This window comes from Agelaius tricolor, unplaced genomic scaffold (assembly GCF_023055355.1).
Source record: "Agelaius tricolor isolate 1412-34295 unplaced genomic scaffold, bAgeTri1.0.p SCAF_6, whole genome shotgun sequence".
Classification (NCBI taxonomy): Eukaryota; Metazoa; Chordata; class Aves; order Passeriformes; family Icteridae; genus Agelaius; species Agelaius tricolor.
Genome location: NW_027269266.1, coordinates 53,744,632 through 53,767,435, shown reverse-complemented (window position 1 = coordinate 53,767,435; position 22,804 = coordinate 53,744,632). Strand labels below are relative to the sequence as shown.

Here is a 22,804-nt window from a genome sequence, read left to right as displayed (position 1 = left end):
AGTGCTCTCCAGATGAAAAAGCTATGGACACCTCCAGTGTGAGAAACCTTTAAAAATTCAAAGGTTTATTAAACCTCAACAAAATACAACAAAAGACTGAATAAGGAGAAAGAGCAGTGCTGAGAGCCTTCCTGACTAGCAGCCACAGGCTTGTCTACAAGATGGATGCTTTGCCTTTTATACTCTTAGCCCCCTCCAAAGTCTTGTCAGTCAACTCCTTCTTTGCTGTCCACTGGTGAAGATCACTTTCTTACACCTTGATTGGAGGTCAGGTGTTACCATAGTAACAAGCTGACCCTCCCCAAATGCTGTGACTACCAAGGCCACACAGTGACAATACAAGGGGGAGGGGAAAGAGGACTATGGAAGGATGTATTACAGTAACATAACTATACATCTATAAAACTTCTCTTAACATACACACAATATTCATCCCTTAACTGTGAGAGCCAACCATCGCATTGCTCATCTATAACATCCAGGGACTGGTGATTCTTCTCATCTCCAGCACTCTCATCCAGCCTTCTCCAGTCTTCCTCCCTCAGCCCTCTCCAAGTAATTCCACGAGCTCCTCAAGAACTTCCTTTCAGACATCTACAGGCTTGCCCCAGCCCAGCTTTGACAGTGGAACATGGGAGGATGCTTCTTTCTGTCCTGCTCCAGGCAGGCCAGTGCGTTCTGTATTGCAGGGTGGTGTCACTGAGATATGGGGGTGATGGGGCCCCCCATGCCCAGCCCTACCTACAGCAGCCCTACCCACTGGTTCTCTACCCAGTGTCCTTTAGAGACTTTGGGGAGGCTCAGAGAGGCCCAGAATGCTGTCCCTGCCCTTGGTTGCCACTCACTGTGCACAGCTGCCGGGCAGCCCTGACACATCCTCTGCACTTGGCTCTCAAGCACTAACCAATGCTGTTACTCATCTCTCAGGTCATAGCAGAATCCATCCCTGCAGCCGAGAGACCACCCATAATAGCAGAGCTCTCTGTGCATCAGGGCTAACCTCCCTGAGACCGTACCACAAAGAACTTTGTCTGGACAGAAACCCTTTTCCTGGAGGTCAAGGGGACTGATTTTGGCAATTGCAGTTTGGTGGAAAGCCAAAGACTAACCAGAGCCATAGATGTGCATGTGTGGGGCCAACGGACCACCATGGATTTTGCATAGGTTTGGAAAACAAGTGAGAGGAGATAACACTATTGAGGTGGAAAGGTCAGTCATTTTCAGATCTTAAACATTTATATTTGTGCCCAAAGGACACCAGTTCACAAGGAACTAGTTCACTTCATTGTCTGATTTATGAAATCCAAACATGCATATAAGGCTCAGTTTGAATCCCATCATAACCTTTAAAACACTTGTTTTACCTATGACCTTATGCTTCATGAAATAAGCTTGCATAAGTCTTATCAACTCCAAATCAGCACAAATTCCTTTGATAAAAATGACCTGCTGTGATGGCTGAGCAATCATAGTTAAATTATCCTACCACTTATATACAGCAAGTGACATTGTAAGTGCCATTTGCAAAAGCAGTGGGATGCTTTACTGTCAACATGCAAGGTAACTGCTCATATGCAGAGGGGCTGCAAACCCATCCTCTGATGCTACAAGCTGCATTTCAAGACAGATAAGGAAAAAGGACAATACAGAAGTGTTGGAACCCTGGATGCTGAGAATTTTAAACTTTCTGTGCTTAAAGCCACAGACCTGCAAGAGAACACTGCAATTGACCTGAGACTGTGGAGAAGGCTTCCAAAATTGATTAATAGCACTGGGATTATGGGTATGCACTTGGTTAGAAGTGTGTAATATGACAGGGTGAAAAACTTAAGAGTTTGGCATTTTGGAGTATAGTAATAAATATGAAGCAGGTGAAGGTTTTAGGGCGTAGACAGTAGACAGGTCGTTCTTCTTTACCTTCTTCCTCTTTCCTTTTCTGGGTTTGGGTGGTATTTTGTAATTGGACAGAAAAAGCCCACATTCCGGGCTTTGAGTGATCAGTTAGTGGGTTAAAAGGTAAAATAATTTAGGTGTCATTTCTTAATTGGATAGTTAGCCTTAAAAGACCTTGTAACAAGAGATAGCCAGCCATTTTGTACCTTGCTAATGAAAGACTGCAGAGCTCATGGCTGTGAGGCTGTAACACTGATAAGAAAAAATAAACACCTCAGTCTGAACATGAACTATCGTCTCAAGTGCCTTCATTCCTGACCCCAATAGAGTTATAGAAAAAGGAAGCAGAGAACCCACAAAGAAGCAGACCCTGCAGAACGGGGTGGTACTTTTTATCATGCTAATTTCCTCCCTTACTCACTTGCTCAGGTGTAAAACTTCCCCCCTGTCCCCAGGGAGGTATCAGGACACTGACATTCACACATAGGCCTGAAGATGTTCATCCTTTCTAATGGGGTACTGGCTCCAGTACCCTGATATGAGAGGCAGCTGTCACGTCTTAGAAGGTGTCCTAAACTATCAAAGACCCTCAACTATGCTCCCTGACTCATTTCTGGGGGGTTCCGCTAGAAGACTGCACATGATCCACAGTTTTACTTCAGACAGTGTAAACTTCCTCTCCAAGGGAAATACCTGGGCATTGCCACCTGAATCTGCGTGTATATTAACACATTGAACTCTGTGTTTTGTGGGTTTCCCCCAACACCAATAAATCAAGACTGCAACCATCACTTTGACCAATGACATCAAAGTTCCAAAAATCAAGTCTTATCACTGGATCTATATCTTCCTACTCTTTTCTTTCTCTTTCTTTTGTCCTGGTTTCAAGGCCAAATGTCAGCTAAGGAAGGTGTGAATCTTCCTGGAATGGAAGGAAAATCTGTTCCTCTAACTTATTGTAATGTTGAAATTACAGAGCTTCCAGGCAAAAATGTAGGAAAAAGAAATAATGGTTCTTTACTTTTTATACATACACACACACACACACACACACATATATATATATATATATATTTACACACACATAGCAGGACAGAACAAACAACAACACAAGAACAGAAGTTTCCCCACCTGCTCAGCAGTTTCACAATTGGTGTAATTATGACCATGTCTGGCAGGGAGAGCTGTTGGCTCTGGCAAGGCAGAAGGCTTTACTGACCCCCCCAAGGCCAGCACGGGGGATCTCTGATGTGAGCTCGGCAATCTCCTTAGGTGGTGGTGGCTTGGGCAAAGGGGAAGAGGGGAAATTGCTCCTTTTGTAAACTTAAGGTCAGCAGTCGGTCTTGGGATCACTAGCCTCTGGCAGAAGGTGTGGAAGCAGGCGGATCTGATCCTAGTATAAAGTTACAATATAGCAATATCCCAGGCCATGCACACACCCTCCACAGTCCTCCTGATCCCAAATGGAAGAAAGCCAGCCTCAGCCAACTCCCCACACAATTTGCTAGACACACAAACTCAGTCCCCAGCTGAGTTTACACCTATTGCAATATTCCCCAAACTGCAAGAGTCAGGGGGGAACAGTGACAATTCCCAGCACAAATGATCATGGGATACCTCATTGCCATGAGCCACCCCCTACCATCATCCTTATACATTTTCTTAAATCTTTATGATTTTATGCTGCTATATTTCTACAGATAATAAGCAGAAGGAATGGAATCCTTCCTTTCCATTGCAACCAAATTTTTATAAAACAAACCCTATGGATATGGTTATAGATATAGATACAGATGGATATCAACAATGGTCATTCAGTATCATTTCACTGTAATCTGCCCCAAGGGATCTATTAATAAGAACCCCAATTACCCTGCCTTCAGGGATGAGTAACAGGCTCAACACACATAAATCTCTGGGCCTGGCAGGGTGGTAAAAGAAGTGGCCAACCTTGTTGCAAGGCTGCCATCTAGAATATTTGAAAAGTCATGTTGATCAGGGGATATCCCTGAAACTCTGAAGAGAGCAAATGACATACCCTTCTTTAAGAAAGGCCCCCAAGAGGAAACTACAGGCCCATTAGTCCTAATTTGCTCCTGGGAAGGTAACAGAACAAATTCTGCTAGAAACTATTACAGAAGAAATGATGCAGGTGACTGGGAAAAGCCACCACAGGCTGGCCGAAGGGAAGTTATACCAGACTAACCTGACCTGATCACCAGCTACAATAAAATGACATTTTTCACCATGGCACTACATGGTAGAAGCAGTGAGTGTTGTTTACCTGGACTTCAGCAAAATGTTCAGTGCTGTTTTCCATCATACAGCCTTCTTCTTGCAGAACTGACAAGATACAGACTACATGGGTGGTCTGCAAGATGAATAAGATATTTGCTCAAAGGCCATACTCAGCTGGTGGTGATTAATGGTTTTTACTCAGGCTGGCAGTGTGTCACCAGGGAAGTCCTCCAGGTATCAATAGCAGGCCCCACGCTGTTTTGCATCATAATACATGATCTGTATAAGACTGAAAGCACTTGCACCAAGTTTTCTGATGACACTAAACTGGGTAGTGATGTGGACATGTTAGATGGAAGAGCCATCTTACAGAGAGATGTGGAATGGCCAGAAAAGTGGGCTAGCAAGACCAAGTTTAACAAAGGCAAGTGTAAGATTTTTCATCTGAGACATCATAACTGGAGCCCAGGATGGGCTAGGATCTGTGTGGCTGGGAAGTAGTCTTGCTAAGAGGGACCTAGGGGTCCTTGTGGACAAACTGAACATGGGTCAGCGGTGTGCCAGTGCAGCAGTAAAAGTACATCTGATCCTGGGCTGCATCTGTAGAAATATCACTACCAGAGACAGGGACACAATCATCCCATTCAGCACTGCACCTGAAGTATTGTTTCCAATTGTATCTCCACAATTCAAAAATGCAGACATACTGGAGAGACCAAAGAAGGGCAATGAAAATGATCAAAAGGATGTTGAGACTGCTGTATGAGGAAAGATGAGGAGTTGGGTCTTTTCTCCTTGAAGGAGAGAAGGCTCAGGGGAGACCTCATCACAGTATTCCAGTACTTAAATGGCAGCTCATAAGAGGATGGAGAGTGTCTTTTCACAAGCAGCCTCATGAAGGATAAGAAGGACAATGGGTACAAGTTGGACAGGAGATATTTCATCTTGGCATAAGAAATTTTTTACAGTAAATCACAATCAAATCACAACCTTCTCATGGGCACTAGAGAGTCCCCATCACTGGAAGTTTTCAGGATGCAACAGCATAAGGTGCTATATAATCCTGTCTAGGCTCCTTTGTTTTGCGGAGATAAACAAAACTCCACAACTTTTGTGAAAGTTGTAAAGCCGGTATGTTTATTACAGCCTGGATGCATGTGGGAATCGTTCCCCTAAAATGTCATGCATACTTCTGGGAACTTCAGGTCTCTTTTTATCTTCTTCTCAAATACATATGCATACAATTTCACAATAGGTTCATACATATTCATTTTACAAATTTCGCGTGACATTTGCCACTAGTTTTTCATTATCAGAAAGAATTCCTAGGTCAGGTTGACTTGCTCTCACAGCAGTCTCTGTCTCTCTCTATCACCCTCTGTCTCCCCCATGTAGCATTGTGTGTTTTATATGGGTTTTGTTGTAAAGTTGGTTATTTTTTATAAGTTAAAATTTTGGTTTGACCCTCAGTTCCCCCCACGTTCTCCCTCCTAATGGTTTGTTCCTCGCACCTGTTACCTGTCAATCATTGTAACTGTCCCCTCTCAGGTCGAGTATCTTCCATGTCAATCATCCCTTACCCAGCATATGATTTGTCCCCTGAGTCTTTTCCCTCCCCTGGGCCCTTCCTATTGGTTCTATGTGTCCCTTGCTCCTCCCCTGGGTTTTGTTCATTGGTCCCTCGTGTCTCCTTCTGCTACACCCTTCCCCTTTATAAGTGCCTCCCTAATGGTTTTCCCCTGACACCGTTACTAGTCCTGCCTGGGTCAAATAAAGTGCCTTGGCCTCCACACACGTGTCCACTCCTTCATTCCTTTACCTCAGTTCTTCGCAGACCTGCTCTCGCCTGCGTCATCACGCTACAGACGGAGCTACTACTCAGGGTTCTCGTAGAGAACCTGGGAGTGGCGGGACCCGTAGTCTCCACAGGTCACTCTGAGAGTGGCTAGCCGGCCTGTCAGCTCCAGTGGCCCCACTTACCTCTGTCCTTCACTGAAGCAGTTTCTCTGAGCCTAGGCTTTTTGCAGCCAGACTACACAGCAAGCTACATACTTAAAGATGTACATTCCAGCTAAATCAAAATGGGTTTCTACCCTGGAAAATTTCCATTCTGCCTCATTCCCCCCTTTAGTAAAAGAAAGAAGTAAATTCTTTTACTTCATGCAAATTCCTATGACATTAGTGACCAAAAGAGGCAGTCCTATCCTTTTGTCTTGCATTTGTTTCCTAATCTGCACCAAGATGACACTGGAAGAAAAGCAAAGACACCGAGTTTATCCAGGATTAATTCCTAATTTTGGTGCCTTTACCAGACACAGTACTATCTGCAGTTGCTGAAGGTGATGAGAAAGCAGAACTACTTCTTTCAATGGTACCAGTGGTTTGAAACACCTTGTACAGTTCAAAAATCTTTTGTCTGACTGACTCACTTCTACTGGTAAAAAGGGACCAAAAAAAAAGCAATATACAGAATAAGAACATCCAATGTCATATTTCTAATTATCTCACTAATCAATATTCCTATTAATACAACCAGTAAACCAGAGGAATGAGAAAGAGGTTTTAAACTTATCTTTAATAGCACTATTGCTGATTGCTTTGAACCATGTGAAATCTTCCCTGTGGAAAGCTGGTTGGGGGTAAAATTAGAGGAAACTGAGAAGTTATATTTGCATCCTAACAGAAGTTATACATTTCTGGAAATTATAGGGTAAAATATAGTTGCTACTCCAGGATGGAATATGGTTGGCATGCTCAAAACCTATTCCATGATGATTCCCTATGCGTATGATCTGCAACTCTAAGCTCCTGCTAAGCAGGAAGGAATGGAGGAAGGAGTGGAGTGGAGACACCGAGGCCAGTCACTGTTGAAATGCTTTCAGGGAAGGGAACTATTGTGGCACTGGTTCCCTGAACGGGGGAATAATGAACATTGATTCCATGATTGCAGAGGGCTGATCAATCGCTTTATTCTTACTACACTACACTGCACTATACTATATGAAAAACCCATCACCCTTGCCAGACAGTCCGATAAAGTCTGATACACCTTTGACCTAATTGGTCAATCAATCAAAACACTATCGCCAATTAAGAGTCCAATTAAGAAACCACCCTTTGGTAAACTATCTCCATAACACATTCCACATGTGCACAACAGGTACAGCAAGTGGAGATAGAATTTTTTTCTGTGAGCTTTCTCACAGCTTCTCACAGCTTCCCAGGAAAATCTTGGGAGCGAATTATGGAATTATGTCTCTCTCTGTTCAGAGTATATGTGATTACCACAGGGAACACAATAGTACTCTTCAGCTAATAAACCACATAACATCTGTCAACCAGGAGATATAAGGAAAGATGTCCTGCTGCTGAGCCAACAGCTATGGGGAAATCACTCTCCTCAGATGAACATGGTTCATTAAAGCCTAATTGTAATATTAACAATTGCAAAGTTACCCACCTGCATGGTACAACTACACCTTACTGGGTACTGTAGCAGCCACAGGGCCACAGGGCCTGCAAGGCCTCCCTGGCGGTCAGTTGCCTAAGATAAGAAATGCCTAGTCATGATGACTGGACCAAAGAAACTCCTCTTCCACCTTTGAACCCTCGTTATCTCTCTGTAAGATGATAGGTCATATTCATCTCGACCCTTACTATTGGACTGTTTCCCAAAACCCCTACACCCTATATGAACCCCTGCCTCTGCCCAGTTCTGCAGAAGAGCTGTCACTGTCACCCTTCACAGAAGCTGCCAATAAAGACATCTGTGAAACTTCATACAGTGCTTCTCCTCTCTCACCTCTGTGCCTGCTGAGGTACTTCGCAAACAAAGAACTGAAATCACTAAAGAGCTGAATCCACCAAAGAGCTGGTCACACTTAAAAGCTGAGCTGCTTGCTAAGATTGCCTGCGGCTGGGAGCCTGCCTGAGGCACCTGGACAAGTTGTACTTAGCAGTACTTCTCTATCTGGGACACCAACGGCTGCTGGGGTTGAACCGACCCCGAAAACGCCAAGCCGTAATAGGACACATGCTTATAATATTTCTGACTGTATCTTTAAAAGCAAAGCAAGATAATTTTACACCAATCTCTAACAAAGGTATGCATGACTAGAGTCACTCAAGCTCTACCTAAACACAAAGAAATAGTATAAAAGTAAGTGAAGAATGAGGGAAGATACAAAAAACAGTATAAAAGCAGGTGGAGAATGGGGGCAAAGTTAAGGAAGACTCCATCATAATTGCTAGGATTAGTTGATGGTCTAAACCTGTCTTCTCCCCTATACGGTAAAAATCATACTCTATGCATGCTGAATACTTTTGCTGGGGATTAGAGCTTGTCTGTGTATTTGAATGTTTTTACAGTCAACTACTATCACTGAAAATTGTTACAATTTTATATTAATAAAGAGTGTTATTCCCTAAACTGTTAGTGGGAATCCTTCATGGGCACTAGCATTCACCAGCAGTGAATAGTATACACAGATAAAGAGGAAGACCCTCTGAGGAGTGTCCCATATGCTGTTTTGGTGTATTTCTCTGACTAAGTCAGTTAAACCACTCTCCAATCCAGCAGGACCGCTCACTAAAGGGTCACCCTAACAGGATGCTGACAGCCTGGTTGGGCACAAGGTTCTCAGATTTCCTGGGGAACTGACAGCCAAATGAAATACTAAGGGTCAAGTACATTTCCCCGTTAAAAGTTAAGGAAGCATCCCCTTTTCATGCAACATCCCCCCTTATGTTCAATGAGGCCCTGTAATTTTTAGATACTAAATACACTTTTTTTAATAGCTTTTCTGATATTTTAACCATATTTTTCAGAATTTATTTCCATTCAAACACTATTACACTTCTTGTATCCTAGGTGGACAAAAATCTTTGGCAGCCACTCCCTCAGAAAATCCCAACATAAAACCCCTTGCTTAAAAAATCCCTTTACAATGAAGGAGAAAAAATTAGAAAAGAAGATAAAATAAAAAGAAAAAACTATTTGCTTGGGGTTTTTCACATTCTTGAGAAACAAAGTGAGGGCATACAAGCATGTGCAGTCAAGACAACAGGAAAAAAGAATACCAGTAAGTAACTTTCTGTTAAAGTAGAAGGCTGGAACTTGCAGAGTTCTGGAAAATGAAACAAACAGTGGAATGTTTCAGAATAAAATAAAAAAAAGTATATACTCAGTAATTTTCAGTGAAACATTGATGTCTATCTATCCTTATTAGAAGTCTTCAACCCACTACTTTTGTCCAGTTTGATCACTTTTCCCTTCTTCTCAGAAGACTTATGTATTTGAAAACTGTTGCATGCATGTCCCTCATTTTACCTTTGACAGACTATTTAATTACTCACTCTACCCTTTTTTTGCTAAAAGCATATTTTCTAGACCTCTAGATTACAAAAGTGTATGGGGAGTGAGAGGGGCAGATACAGATATTTCTCCGGATACGAGAAGAAAGAAGAAGAAAGAAAGAAGAAAGAAGAAAGAGAAGAAAGAAACTCACTGAGCTGTGCGCAGCTAAAGGAATGCTAGACTAGAAGTTCAGCCTCTGATATGTGATGTTTGGGGTTTCCTGTTCATCAAAGGAACTGGCTTTCAAAATAAAGTATCCAGTAACCATCAGAGAGCAACAAACCTTCTTAACTTAAAGCACTTGCCAGCTCTAATGCAACATCAAATCAAATTATTCTCTAGCATGGGGAAAATGCAGTAGCTCCAGAGCACTTTATTGATAGATACTTAAATTGACAGTGATACAACTGCACCCTCACTCAGCCGAAGAAGCACTTCTGTTACCTGGAAATACAAGACTCATAGATGCATTACTCTCTGTCAGTACTAAGATACTAAGTGATGCTTTGGGAGGGCAAGTTTTACTTTTAAGGATCACAGAGACATAAGTGCTTGTATTCACACCTGACAGCAGAGCCCCAGCTGCCACTTGATTAGGAGCTTTTGTAAATGTCATCTACTATGAAGACAGAAAAGTTCTGATAACTATCAACAACAGCATGCGTCTTTATGATCTTAGTGCACCCAGGTGTAAACAAGTTTTTCCTGAAGAACTAGGAGAGATAGAGCCTTTGTATCCATAGTAAAGGTATCTTAGGCTATGTTTGCAGTGACAGAAACATTCAAAGAATAAAAAACCTAACCACAGTACTCTGCATTTTCCTTTAACTCCTGATTCCCCTGGATTGTTTTCAACTGCCCTGATTCTGCCCTATATATGCCACAAAACAGAACACAGGAGATCATGCAGTATTAGATTGATTCCCCCAACATCAGTTACAGCACAGATGTGCATACCTTCTATCCAGCAGCTCTATTTCAACTGCATAACCCAATGCCATGGGAGGAGGCATTTCAAGGCTGGAGAGGAGCTACAGGAGTACAGCCTGAAAATACATTTTCCAGCTGGGACACCTGAAGGGAACTAGTACACTGTGCAGTGCCACAATTTCTCTCTTCCCAACACAGAGGTTCATAAAGGAGAGGAGATATCACAGTAGTGTCAGATGCAAAGCCTGGCTTCACTGATGAGTAAGATGGCTATCGGGGCTTGAACATGAGCCAGCAACTTGCTTTAGCATCAAAGGCAGTTAACAGTGTCCTGGGCTTCATTAAGTGTTGCCAGCAGGTCAATGGAGGTGATACTTCCTACTATGCAGCACTAATCAGGTCACATTTGGAGTGCTGGGTCTAGGTCTGCACTTCCCTGAGCAAGAGATGGAGACAGATGGACACAGAATCCACCAAAAGCCAACAGAAATGATTAAAGCACCTCATGGATAAGCAAAGTCAAAGAGCTGAGACTCTTCAACCTGGAGAAGTGAAAGCTTAGGGGGATCTCATAAGTGTGTAGCCATACCTGTAGGACCAGGGTGCAGTAAGGACAGAGACAGGCTCTTTACAGTGGTGCCCAATGACAAGACCAAAGGCAATATGCACACACGGAAGAACAGGGGGTTCCCTCTGAACATAAAGAAACACCTCTTTTTATCTTACTGTGAGTTTGTCCAAGTACTGGCACAAGTTGCTCAGAAGCTTTTGGAGTCTCTCCTCCATGAAGATATTAAAAAGCCATCTGGACATGCTGCTAAGCAATTCTGGTATAGGTGGGTATGCCTGAGCACGGGTATTGAACAGGATGGCCACCAGAAGTCTTTTCCACTCTTAACCACTCTGTGATTCTGTATGCTTTCACCTTTTCCCACAGCTACAAGATGCACGGAGCAGACAGACCTCCTTGAGAGTTCAGTTTCTAAAAAAACCTGTCAGCTCTTGTGATCTTCCTCTATATTGTCTCCTCTAGGTACATTAGAAGAATAGGACATACTTTAAGGACACACTTCATCTTTCATCCTCCCCCTACGCAAAGACTGCAATACTCAACAGCCTGGACTGGACCAATTTCCATAACAGTACATAAAGACAAACATTTCAGGATAGTTGATTTACTAAAAAAAGAAACATGGCTAATCTGACCAATTTTTTTTTTCCATTAGTTGGATATACTTCTGTGCTACAATGAACAAATTGTATAAATGCTGAGCTACTATTCCTATTAACTATTGCTATTTTTCCTGTAAAAATGTGAGCTCAGAACACACATAAAAGACTTTCAGGTACTGGGAAGCATGGCTGACATGGTTAACTATATGTTAAACCCACATTTCAAGCACCAAGCTATATCTACATTTTCTCTCACTGGGTCTATTCCAAAAGCCAAAAAGAAAAGAAGATCCACTGCCTCTGATTTCTGTAGTTTGTATCAGACAAAGAGATGACTGGGAAAGGCAATAGGCATTTCTGAGTTTTCTTTCTCAAGAGATGAACTCACTATTTTCATATTTGTGTAATTTGCATATGATTTACATCATTTTTTTCCAGCATCCTATTTTAATTTTTAATCTGTATGCACCCCTGGGATCATCACTTTGCCACTCGGGTTTTCATCAGATATCTTCCTACACATGAACAGGCTCTGCAAAACAGTAGCATGCTGTGGGCTCTGTCTCAGCTCCAAGGACAGTTCACTTTAAAGGAACTTCAAAACATGCAGTCTCTGGGAGTTTTATTTATGCAGTAGTTGTGTTTACAAGGCAACAATCCCATTGTTTTCAATAGGGACTAATTATACACGATTTCCTTTGCCCTTCTGTTTCATTCTACAGTCCCAGGGGATCCAGATTTAGCCCTATGGCTGTGAATGGGACTTCTCAGGATGTTCCTTTGGTGTCTGCTCTCCCTCCCTTCCTGGATAGGAAGGGGCCCCAGGCATCATCCAAGCCCAGAGGTGACCCAGAGCACACCTAGATAATACTTGAGGAAGCATGTGCCAGGAAGCCCACACCTTGTTCTGTGTTTCCCTTGGAGGACACCTGTATCTATTCCTGAACATGTAATTTTCCCCATTCCTCTTTTCCTACATATCACTTCTAATGTTTCCCCCTGAAATTCAAAAAGCCAACAGGACAGAAGAGTTAAACAAGGAAGGCAATTAAGTGTGAATGATGCCTTTACTACTCCTCTGTTTGGATCTTATTTAAATCCCAGGTCTTCTCTGACTTTAACCCTTGATCATTTGTAATTCTCCTAAATTTTTGTACAATTGCTGCATAGTTGCTTTACCTTTCTGTTTTCATAAAGTTGAACAAATACACACATGCATATTTAAAATGAGGCCTGAGAAAGTCCTTTCTTTGCCGATAACATCAGCACTTCATCTGCATACTGACAGAAAGACAAGAAGTGGCAGACCTGCTATCTCCTTTACTCACAGGAATCCTGTATAGCTGATTATTGCACATGCCACACAGCAGAGTGGATTCACAGCTCAAGTATATTAGTAGTAGCTCTGACTGAAAATGCCCTGAAGTTTACTGCTTTTTCATCTACCAAGACCAGTAGGTTTGCATGGGCAGTAGAAAAGGAGCATTACAACTTCTTTTTTAAAGAGACGTCATCATAATTCCTCCCCTTAACTGTTCAGCAACTAACTTTTAATCATCAGAGAATTCTCCCTTCTCACTCTTCTGTGCACTGTCTCAGGAACAGGAGGTTGAATGTAAACATCTTTGTGGATCTAGAAATATTGCAAAACTTGTTCACTTAATGGAAATGCACTAAGTTTCTGGCTCCCTTCATTCACTGTCACTCTATGGATGTTGCTGAGGATTTCCATATAAACACTTTGGTGCATGGACTCTTTATGTACTTTTGAAGCAGCATGGGATCAGATATAATGGACTTTAAGAGTTTTTTAGGATTCCATTCAGGAGTCAAAATATCTGAGTAATAAATCCTGCCCTGGAGTACAGCATGACCTTAAAATCAGGATACAAACAGACTGCATTTTTGCCTGTACTTCAGAGAGGAAGTACAGGGCAGGATTTGCCACCTTCAACTCATGAAATGAAATCTGATTTAACAAAACTTAATGCTGCTTTGGCTCACCTGCCAGGTGGAACAAATAGGAAGGGTTTCTCACAAAGAACAATATGTGCAAAAAACTACAAAAGATAATCCTGGTAAATAAACCTTTCATTAATATTCAATACAGCAAGTCAGCCATACCATACAGTAACACTACACCACTTCATATGCTGCTGGTGCAGATGTTAAGACTATGACCACTGGTCCTTTTTCTTTGCAGGTTGTGTGCTTTCTAAAGCTTGTAACAGAGGTGGGCTGGTGACATGATGCCTTCTGATATAATTGTTTCAAGCAATTGAATTTAAGATTGATGACTAAAGTGTATATAGAAACTTCTGGTTTATATAGAAACCAAGTGCTGCTTCACAGTTCACTGCCACTGGCTATCTGCTGGTGAGTACCAGCAGACAGCTCTTCTCAGAGACACCTTTCTAGCAACTGGTGTCCAGTTGTGATGCTAAAGCATTTAGTCACACAAATATGCTCTGCATTTTAAAATCAATACTCTTTTTAAACTCCTTCTTTTAAATCCCTACATTGAAGCAAGTATAGCCAAACCATTAAGCACTTCAGACATGAAAAATGCCACTGGAAGTATCTTGCCAGAGTTACCAATATTACTTCACATAAACTACCAACACCCATAAAAGTAGTCATGAATATAATGTAACACTCTTTCCCCAAAGCTGCCTTCCCACTTAAAAGGAGACAGTTTTGTCTTAATACTACATAAATTTAAAATTTATATCTTTAAAAGATTCACCAGGCTTCACATCCATTTGCTGCCAATCTGTGATAAAAGAAGAAAAGACCCAAGGCTTGAGTCCAATAATTTATTGCACTGTGCTTGCAAGGTCCTTGATAAAGGCCCTGAGCAAGGACACTGACACTGGCTAAAACACAGTATCAGTCTTAGTTAAGTTACATATGGCTCTTTAAATTGAAACATTAACCAATGAAAAATACTTTTGTTTGTTTAGCTCCTCTGAAAGCCACTAAATTAAATACCTGTGAAAAGCAGTCAATTTTCTAGTTACACCATAGGATAATTTATTGCAGATACCATGGAGATTGAACCAGGCGGTAATACATGCTACATCTCCCCCACATCTCCCAACAGACACCTTGTTTTTAAGGCACATCACTAATTCTGGACGGAAAAATCCTTTAAGTCTTTCTAGAGACAGTGTTATTTCAGCAGCTTCAAAGGCAAGCAGGCCACAGTGAATGCTGAGTCAGTACAACAGAAGAAATATCAGGACAAACCAGTTTTGGCCTCCTGGTGGAGAAGGAGCTATCTGCCAGCCTACAGGTGCATAGCAGAAGGTATATGTACCTTCAAGGATCTCTGTGACAATGATATAAGGCCTTCAACCTCAATATTAGTGCTACTGCAGATGCAACACAGAGACGGTTAAATCCATGCCCCCTTAAAAGGTCTTAGCAGCAATAGCTCTCTGCACAGGAAGAAGTATATTCATACTGAACTGAATATACTCACTTTGTAGTTTAAAATTCCAGATTTTGGCAAAGGAAGAAAATGTTTGGGTATTTTTTTTCCCCTCAGATTTGACAGAGATTTCTTAAATTTGCTTATATAATAGTTTAAAAAAAATAATACCCACTTGGGACCAAATCATATTTTGACTTACTGGGGCTGCATAAGAGTCAGAACATAATGTGGCCTGAAAAATCTGTAATTCTGAATTTATGGTGATGTTCAAGGTGGAAAAATCATGAATTGTTTTTAAATCAACGGCCAGCAGTTGGGGGGAAAGACCATGTCCCTCCTCTAGGCTAATATAATGTGGTACAGTGTCACAAAATAAGGTCTGTGCATTCTGAAGATGCCTTTTCCAGAGTACATTTCATAGTAAATAGCGATTATTACCAGTATACTTATTTGGTACAGATTTGGTAATTACAGATTTGGGAGGGGAGAAGTAAATCAGTATCAACTAAATGAGCTTAGTATTCTGCTACTCATATCACTTCAAGCATAAGCATCCTGTTCTGCAAAATGTCAGTTTTACTAGGAGAGGAAAACACACTTTGCACTTGGAGCACGTATATATTGGCACCTACATATTATAGCACCTATGACTTTCAGAGAGTCTTTTTTCTCCTTGGCTTTCCATTCTTTGCACACTTCCTAGAGGGTTACAATTACAACACCTTGACATTTAAGAATAGCAATTACTCTCATTTAATCATGGAGCACATTTTATCACTATGCAACAGAGCTTCTCATCCTGTAACTAACTGAAGACCACTTGTTTGGAAAATCCTGTTACTTCAGTAAGGTTTAATGTGCAAGTCTAACAACAGAATCATGTCTTGAATTAAAATCTCCTTTTAGGTTTTCTTAAGGCTGTCTGCCTCATATGTGTAAATTATTTGTCTTCATCTAAAGATCCATTTTTAAAAAAGAACAGAATTGAAACTCAATATTCTAAACAGCAAAAATTACTGTAAGTAGTTTCAGAGAAAGTTAACATATTTATAATCTCTACTTCAAGTCTGTTTCCAAAAGTGTTAAATGACTTGCTCCACTTGAGCAATAAAAAAATTCCCTAGAAATTCTCTGTATGTGATTAGCTGCGTGTGGAGACCAGAGCAAGAAAAGTTTAGTTTTCAGCTGACTCCATTTAAACTAAATCATACTGGCATTTGCAAAGTACAAAATAAAAGAGAGAAAAATATAAAGAGGAAAACACTAGAACATAATCTGGGGACCAGATCTATTACCACACTTCAAGAATGCAAGACCCAAAAATGGAAAGAAAAAAAAAGAATGTGAAAAATTTAGTCCATAAAAAGCAATCAGCATGCCATATAGCAGAACTGCAAGGACCTCAGCTACCCATGTATGTGGGGAAGAAACAAATAAAATTTGATTTTTTAATGCTTTGACTCCTAATAATGACTGACTATCAATACTAAAAGAGAAAGAATATGCAACATTAATCCAGAATCCTTATCCCTATCTCCAATGGCTATAAATCTACTTTAAGTCCTTGGAGTTGAAAAAGAATTAAGTGGTACTGACTGAGCAAGTTGTGTACCCTCTCCCCTTTCCCAATACACTTGGCAGGTTTCATCACTCTGCACAACAGTGAGAAGGAGGAGTGAGGTGATTGGAAAGGTACTAAATTGACAGACATGAAATGTATCATCATGCAGCAGTAGCTGCAAGAGAAAAACCATGCACTGCCATTTAATGGAAAGAGATGATGTTTGCACATAAGAAAAATGTTCAGAGGACTGATTGCAGCTGCTATGACAACAAGAGAGGATGTGACATAATGACCCAAGAGACTGTTTCATGTTGTTCCAGTGAACCATTCTACTCACCAGCTGGGAAGCCAGTAGAGACTTCATTAAGTGCTTCTATTCAGTAATTACTGCATCCTTCCCTGCACCACAACTCTAAATTTCCATACAGTCATAACACAGAGCTGTTAGATGTAATCATGAGGGTCCATTTCTCAGTCCTAAAAATTTCAAGCCTGTAGCTGTTAGAAATTTAGAATTGAGTTTCAGCAGATTTGTTAGGTACAAGCTCTGTCACCTGGCAAGGAGAAATAGGGAGCAAAATGATACCAGCATAACCTTGCTGAAGTCTTGCAAGCAAGCCATGGAAAAGCTGCATTATTTGCCTACCTTGTATTTAGGGTAGTTCCTTCTCCAACATACAGCAACTTTAACTGGAAAAGACCAGGGCAGATCCTTTTGTCATTTAAACCATTGGAGTTCTCCTGACTGCAGTGGCGTGATGAATATTTACTGCTGGTTAGGATTCTGCCCCTTGATTTGACTTGCACTACTACACAAATAAGTGAATTATATGTCCAGGAGCCTTTTGCTTTCTTAGTTATGCAAAGCTACAGAACTAGGAAAAATGAACTTGTATTTACACTACATGAAAACAATAGACAAATTAGCAGAGCACAAGGGTTTGAAAGAGAAAATTTTCAGCAAAAAGAGAAATCCCCAAAGACAGTTAGTTTGAAAGCTTCTAGAGTTTGAGCAGCAGCGAGGGCGGGGGGGGGGGGGGGGGGAGGAGGAAGAAGACTGGGGGGTGGGGCGGCAGGGCAGGGGAGGGGGAGGAGGAGGAGATCTGGTTTTCAACATGGGAGAAGGAACTGTCTTGAGAGAAGATTCTCCCTGTCAGAGCCTGCCTGCTCAGAAACAGGCCTGCCTCTTGCCTGCCTAAAACTGCTCAAAAGGCACAGAAGAGTTCACACCTCTTTATTTCTTTTGAAATGTAGGGATTCTAGAAAATCTAAATCTTTAAAATAATACCTTTGTATCAATTCAGAAGGCACTGTGAGCCGGAATAGTTGGCCAAAAACCAGAGAGGAAAAAAGCAGAAGCAATGTTATTTCTCATCATGTTAAAATCGGATCCCTCCTTTTAGGGAGTAACATCATTTGTTGTCTGTAAAAGAGGCCTGACTGCATTTCTTTCCTTCCTTCACAGAAGATGGATAGGGGGAGAAACTCTTGGTTTAGAATCTGGCATAAGGAGAATAGGTGTCCTCATCTCTAGCCAGGTGTCTCCACCTTCTGCCCTATTTGCACCTTGAGTTTGGAGCAAAAATCACCACAAAGCAAAACTCAGCACTTCTATAGTAACTGGGGAAAAGCTTTTACATGCAAGAAGTGTAATAGAGTATTTTCATAAAGAAAATTACTTACAAGACTTATAAAGAACTGCTGTGAGCTAGACTAAGTGCTTCAGTGCCACATCCTTCCTCTGCCACAACACCTAAGTTACAGTAGAACTCCTCACCCCTTCACTTCATTCTATAAATCTAGTTTTAAAAATTTGTTTTATACAATGGATAGGACAGTGTTGCCAGATGCTTCTGGATATAAAAAGTAGAAAATTTGAGTTTGAGGAAAATATCTTCCTATTCATATTTATCATTTTCCCAGGTTTAAAGACAGTGGACCAACCTCTAGAACGTCATTACAACAGCAAGTAACAATTAACTGGCATTCTAAGCTAATAGTCTCTCATTTGCACAGCAGTGATAAGGCAATCCACAGGGGGAAAAAAGCCTTAATTTCCTCTCTGTTATGTTTTATTGGGGGAAAAAGTAGCCAAAATCAAACAAGAGCTCAAATACAGTATCTTGTGTATATAAAACTCCATGTACTCTGAAATTTGTAACACAAACAATGGCAAATAAAGATCTTGAAGCCTTCATCTGCGACAGATTGAGCTTTCTAGATCAAATTAAGTTGCATGGTTCCAGTTCTTGAATAGTCCCACCAAATGGCTCACACTGTGGGTCCAATCTTTCCATCAACTACCAGTGCAAGAATTCCATAAAAGTGGAATATTCAAAATCCTCACTGGGCCAGTGCACTTCAATCCTCCTCAGAGTCTCTGTCAAAACAGTTGCCTCTAGAGGAAAAGGATTTGCAACTACCTTGTTTCTTTATACAGAATAAAGCTACATAGTATTGTCAAAGGTTTGCCTTTCTGCTATGGCACATCCCTCTCTTCTCCAGGGATCTGTGAAGTCCTTGGCAAGCGTGCAGTTCCCACAGCTGTTGTGTCCCAACACCAATGTGGTAAGCAGCTAAAGTGAAAATTAGAACAGTTGAGAACCTGCTCTAGTTTGCTCTGCTCTGTAAGCAGATGCTGTCCAACTCTAGAGACACAAGGGTATTTAACTACAAGCCTTCAGGAAGTAGCTCTTCTTGCACCAGGTTTCTTCTTTGCCTTCATAATTTCATATTCAATGTTAGGGCCTGGTCTTTCACTAATTTTCATTTAAATTTTTATTAGGTCTCATGATCAGTATATCAGTCAGTATAGATGTGAATCTCAAGTTTTCAAAACACTATGAAGATCATGATTTCTTAGAAGTCAGTATAAATGTGAATCAATATGCATAATCTTTTCATAGTGTCATTTTGGTTGGAAAAGACATTTAAGACCATTGAGACCAATTGCAAACTGTACACTGCCAAATACACCAAAAGAAGCAATGGAATGACCAAACATCCTTTTCCAGTGCTCTCAACCATGCAGTTAGAGATGATGATAGTGAAGATGGAAGTTACAATTATTACCATGCTTCCCTTCTAATAGTACAGGTATTTCATCATGGACCTACCCAAACTCCCAGTGTGTTGTTCCCACTCCGTCTGCAACAGAGTTGGACAACAATTTGCAAATCTTGCATGACAACTAGTATGATTCATTTTGTACCCAAAGGGAAGCTACTTTCTCTCAAACTAATATTTCTCTGTTCCTCAAGGGTATCAGCCTTCTCTCTCAGCTAATACTACAGTAGCAGATGCAGCAGCTCAACATTTCCCAAGAACATCTTAAAAATCATCAGGGCACAAAAAATAGAATTCTCGTCTGATGGAAAAAAAGACATTTAAGCCCATCCCTAACACACTAATGTTACTGTGGGGTTTCTTGGATAGATTTATTTTCTTCAGTATAGTGATTAATGAATACTTGAATCATTTAGGTCAATCTACCACACAGTGATGGTAATACTACACAGCATGTTTACAAAGTTTTTGCGGTTATGTGATTCAATACAATTCACATTTGCCCAGATACAAGAATAAATGTTATATAATACACAGGTCACAGAATCAATACACTGTGTGCATCAAATACAGATGCACATGAAAAAAAGTAGCACAGAAGCTGCAATGCAACAACTGTCCCAAGAAGCAGAAAAAACTTGAGTCTTGCTTTAAGACAATTTAAAGGGGATCACTCTAACATGATTTCTCCCCCACCATTTTAATCAACCCCTTTCCACCAATAAGGAGAAACTATATTTGAGTAGATATAAGTGAAAAAAATAACAGTTTACTAACAAGCAAAACTGCTACAAGCAGAAAATAACAGTAATTATTCACTAGATACAAAATTGATAAATCTCACAAACTCCCTGAGAACAAAGAAAAATCCAAAATGGCAAAGTACCCCTTTCAAGATGGCATCCATCACAGGCAACTGCATGTAGGGAGACAAAGCAGAAATGGCATCTGACCAAGATGGCAGCATTTGCTGGCAACCACGCAGTTTGGGAGACAAAGGGGTAAGGATGGCAGTAAACCTTTCTGGGAAGGTATGAGCTTCTAAGCAGTTCTAGTGGCGTATGGGAATTGCCAGCACATGTGGAGTCAGCTCCACCACTCACTGCTTCCTTCTGCCACCCACTGTATTCCACCAGTGTTGGTGCTGCTGTCCTCTGAGCCACTGGTGTGTTGAAGTGGAGAGAAACAGTCCCCCAGAATCAACATGGGGTGGCCCGGTGAGGTACCAGCTCAAGCTTTGCACTGCCAATAGAGGTTTGCAGAATTCACTCTGAAACAGTTTTGGATTGCAGAAATGCAGTTTTTTCTGGGTAGCTAGCCCAGAACTCCTTCCCCCTCCCCCCAAAACAACCTCTGCCTTAAACAAAATGCCACAACACATGAGAACACAAAAAGGAAGCCTCTGCCCACACTACCTCAGCTTTAAGGTTAAAGCCAAGAAGTGTGGAAGGGATGAGAAAGCAAACCAACAAGTGAAAAAGGGAACTCTGCCTGTGTGCCCCAACCTGGGGCAAGTGTACCACACCTGCCTGCCCCATGAGTCTTGCTCCAGACCTCCAGATATGCCACCTTAAAGAGACAGTAACCTCACAGAGACAGTAACAATTTTTGGGCTCAGAAAGATATTAAATACTGTAACATTTTTGATTACCCAAGACAACCTTCAGTTCTAAACCCTTAGTCATTTGACCCTAAAATTGGTCCTGTTGTATTGCGAGCATGAGTAGCAATAAAGACAACAGAGCAACAACCCAGCAATCCTGTTGGTTTGTTCCTGAATTAAAGAGAAAAAAAGAACAACAAAAAAAAAAAAGAAAACCCAAACAAACAAGCAAAAAACCCCCCAAAAATCCCAAAAACAAAACCAAAAAGCAACAAACCACCAACCAAAAAAACCAAACCTGGAGAGAAAGAATATGTTCATCCACCAGACTGACACAAAGTGATAAAAACCCAATACTAATAATGATGCTGAGTGGATGAGATTATGATGGGGGATGCAAAAGTGAGCATATTGCAACAACCTGTGGAGGACCTTCCCATTAGACAAAGAAATTTCAAAAGTAGCATTGGCTTGGCAGTTTCACTTTAAAGTGCTGTATGAACATTAACAGATAGTTGGGATATCTTAACTATGTAAAGATATTTTAATGAAACATATATCTCCAGTTTTTTTCAACAAGCCTAATGTTTGCATGATGTTAATGATTGCAAAAACAAATTCTTCATGAATCAAAGGGCTAAACAGGTATGTCCATCCACACCAAAAAAAGCTTGTATCCATCGTTATTAGATGAAATACTGGCCCAATTATGTTAGTATCACCCAGGAAAGGCTTTCCTGATTTCACAATGGCAAGGAAGTGAAATCTCTGTCTTCTTAAAAGTATTCAAAAGGAATTTCTATTGATTATTACGAGTAAGTTATCCATATACTTTAACTTGGATTTAATCTAAAAATTCAAATGGGATGTAAGCTTGCTTTGCTTCTAAGATCTATATGGATACGTATAGGGGTACATATATATATATATATATACGCACACCCTAGTAAGATAAGCATTTGGAGCAAAGCAGTCTGCTCAGAGAATCCTCAAATTTTGTGTAGCAAGTCTATTGGAAAAAGCCCTTTCACTTTGAGAAGCCTCACTTTCCTCTAAGACAGCAAACATAAACATGAAACAGCACTCTCCAAACAACTACAGCAATCCATGAGAAGCCTCACTTTCCCCTAAGACAGCAAACATAAACATGAAACAGCACTCTCCAAACAACTACAGCAATCCATCCTAAAATTCCTAATCTTTCCTCAATATTTCTCATTGCCTCAGCAATTTTACTTCTCGTATTTGTGAACTGTTACATATACATCTTTATGCAAAGTGAGAAATTACAAAAGATTACAGAATTAGGAAATACTGGCTAAGTAAACAATAAAGTATTGCAAAGAAAGCCAAGGCTCCCAAGGACGACATTCTGGGCTCATGGGAAGGAAATGCAGCTAGCAAGCTGGAAACCTGCAATCCTTACCCAGGCTTTCCTGAGGTAAGGTTCCAAAACAAAAGTACTGCAAACATCTTGGTGAACTTGGGCCAAAACTCAAGCAAAAAGAGAAGAATGTAGAGTGGCTGCATATCAAAGGCAAATTT

At 40.9% G+C, this 22,804-nt stretch overlaps 1 protein-coding gene across 1 annotated transcript in view; it reads right to left on the bottom strand.

The window, feature by feature from the left end:
- PDE1C (phosphodiesterase 1C) overlaps nucleotides 1-22,804 on the bottom strand; it is a 280,006-nt gene that overhangs the window by 256,656 nt on the left and 546 nt on the right. The window lies entirely within an intron of this gene.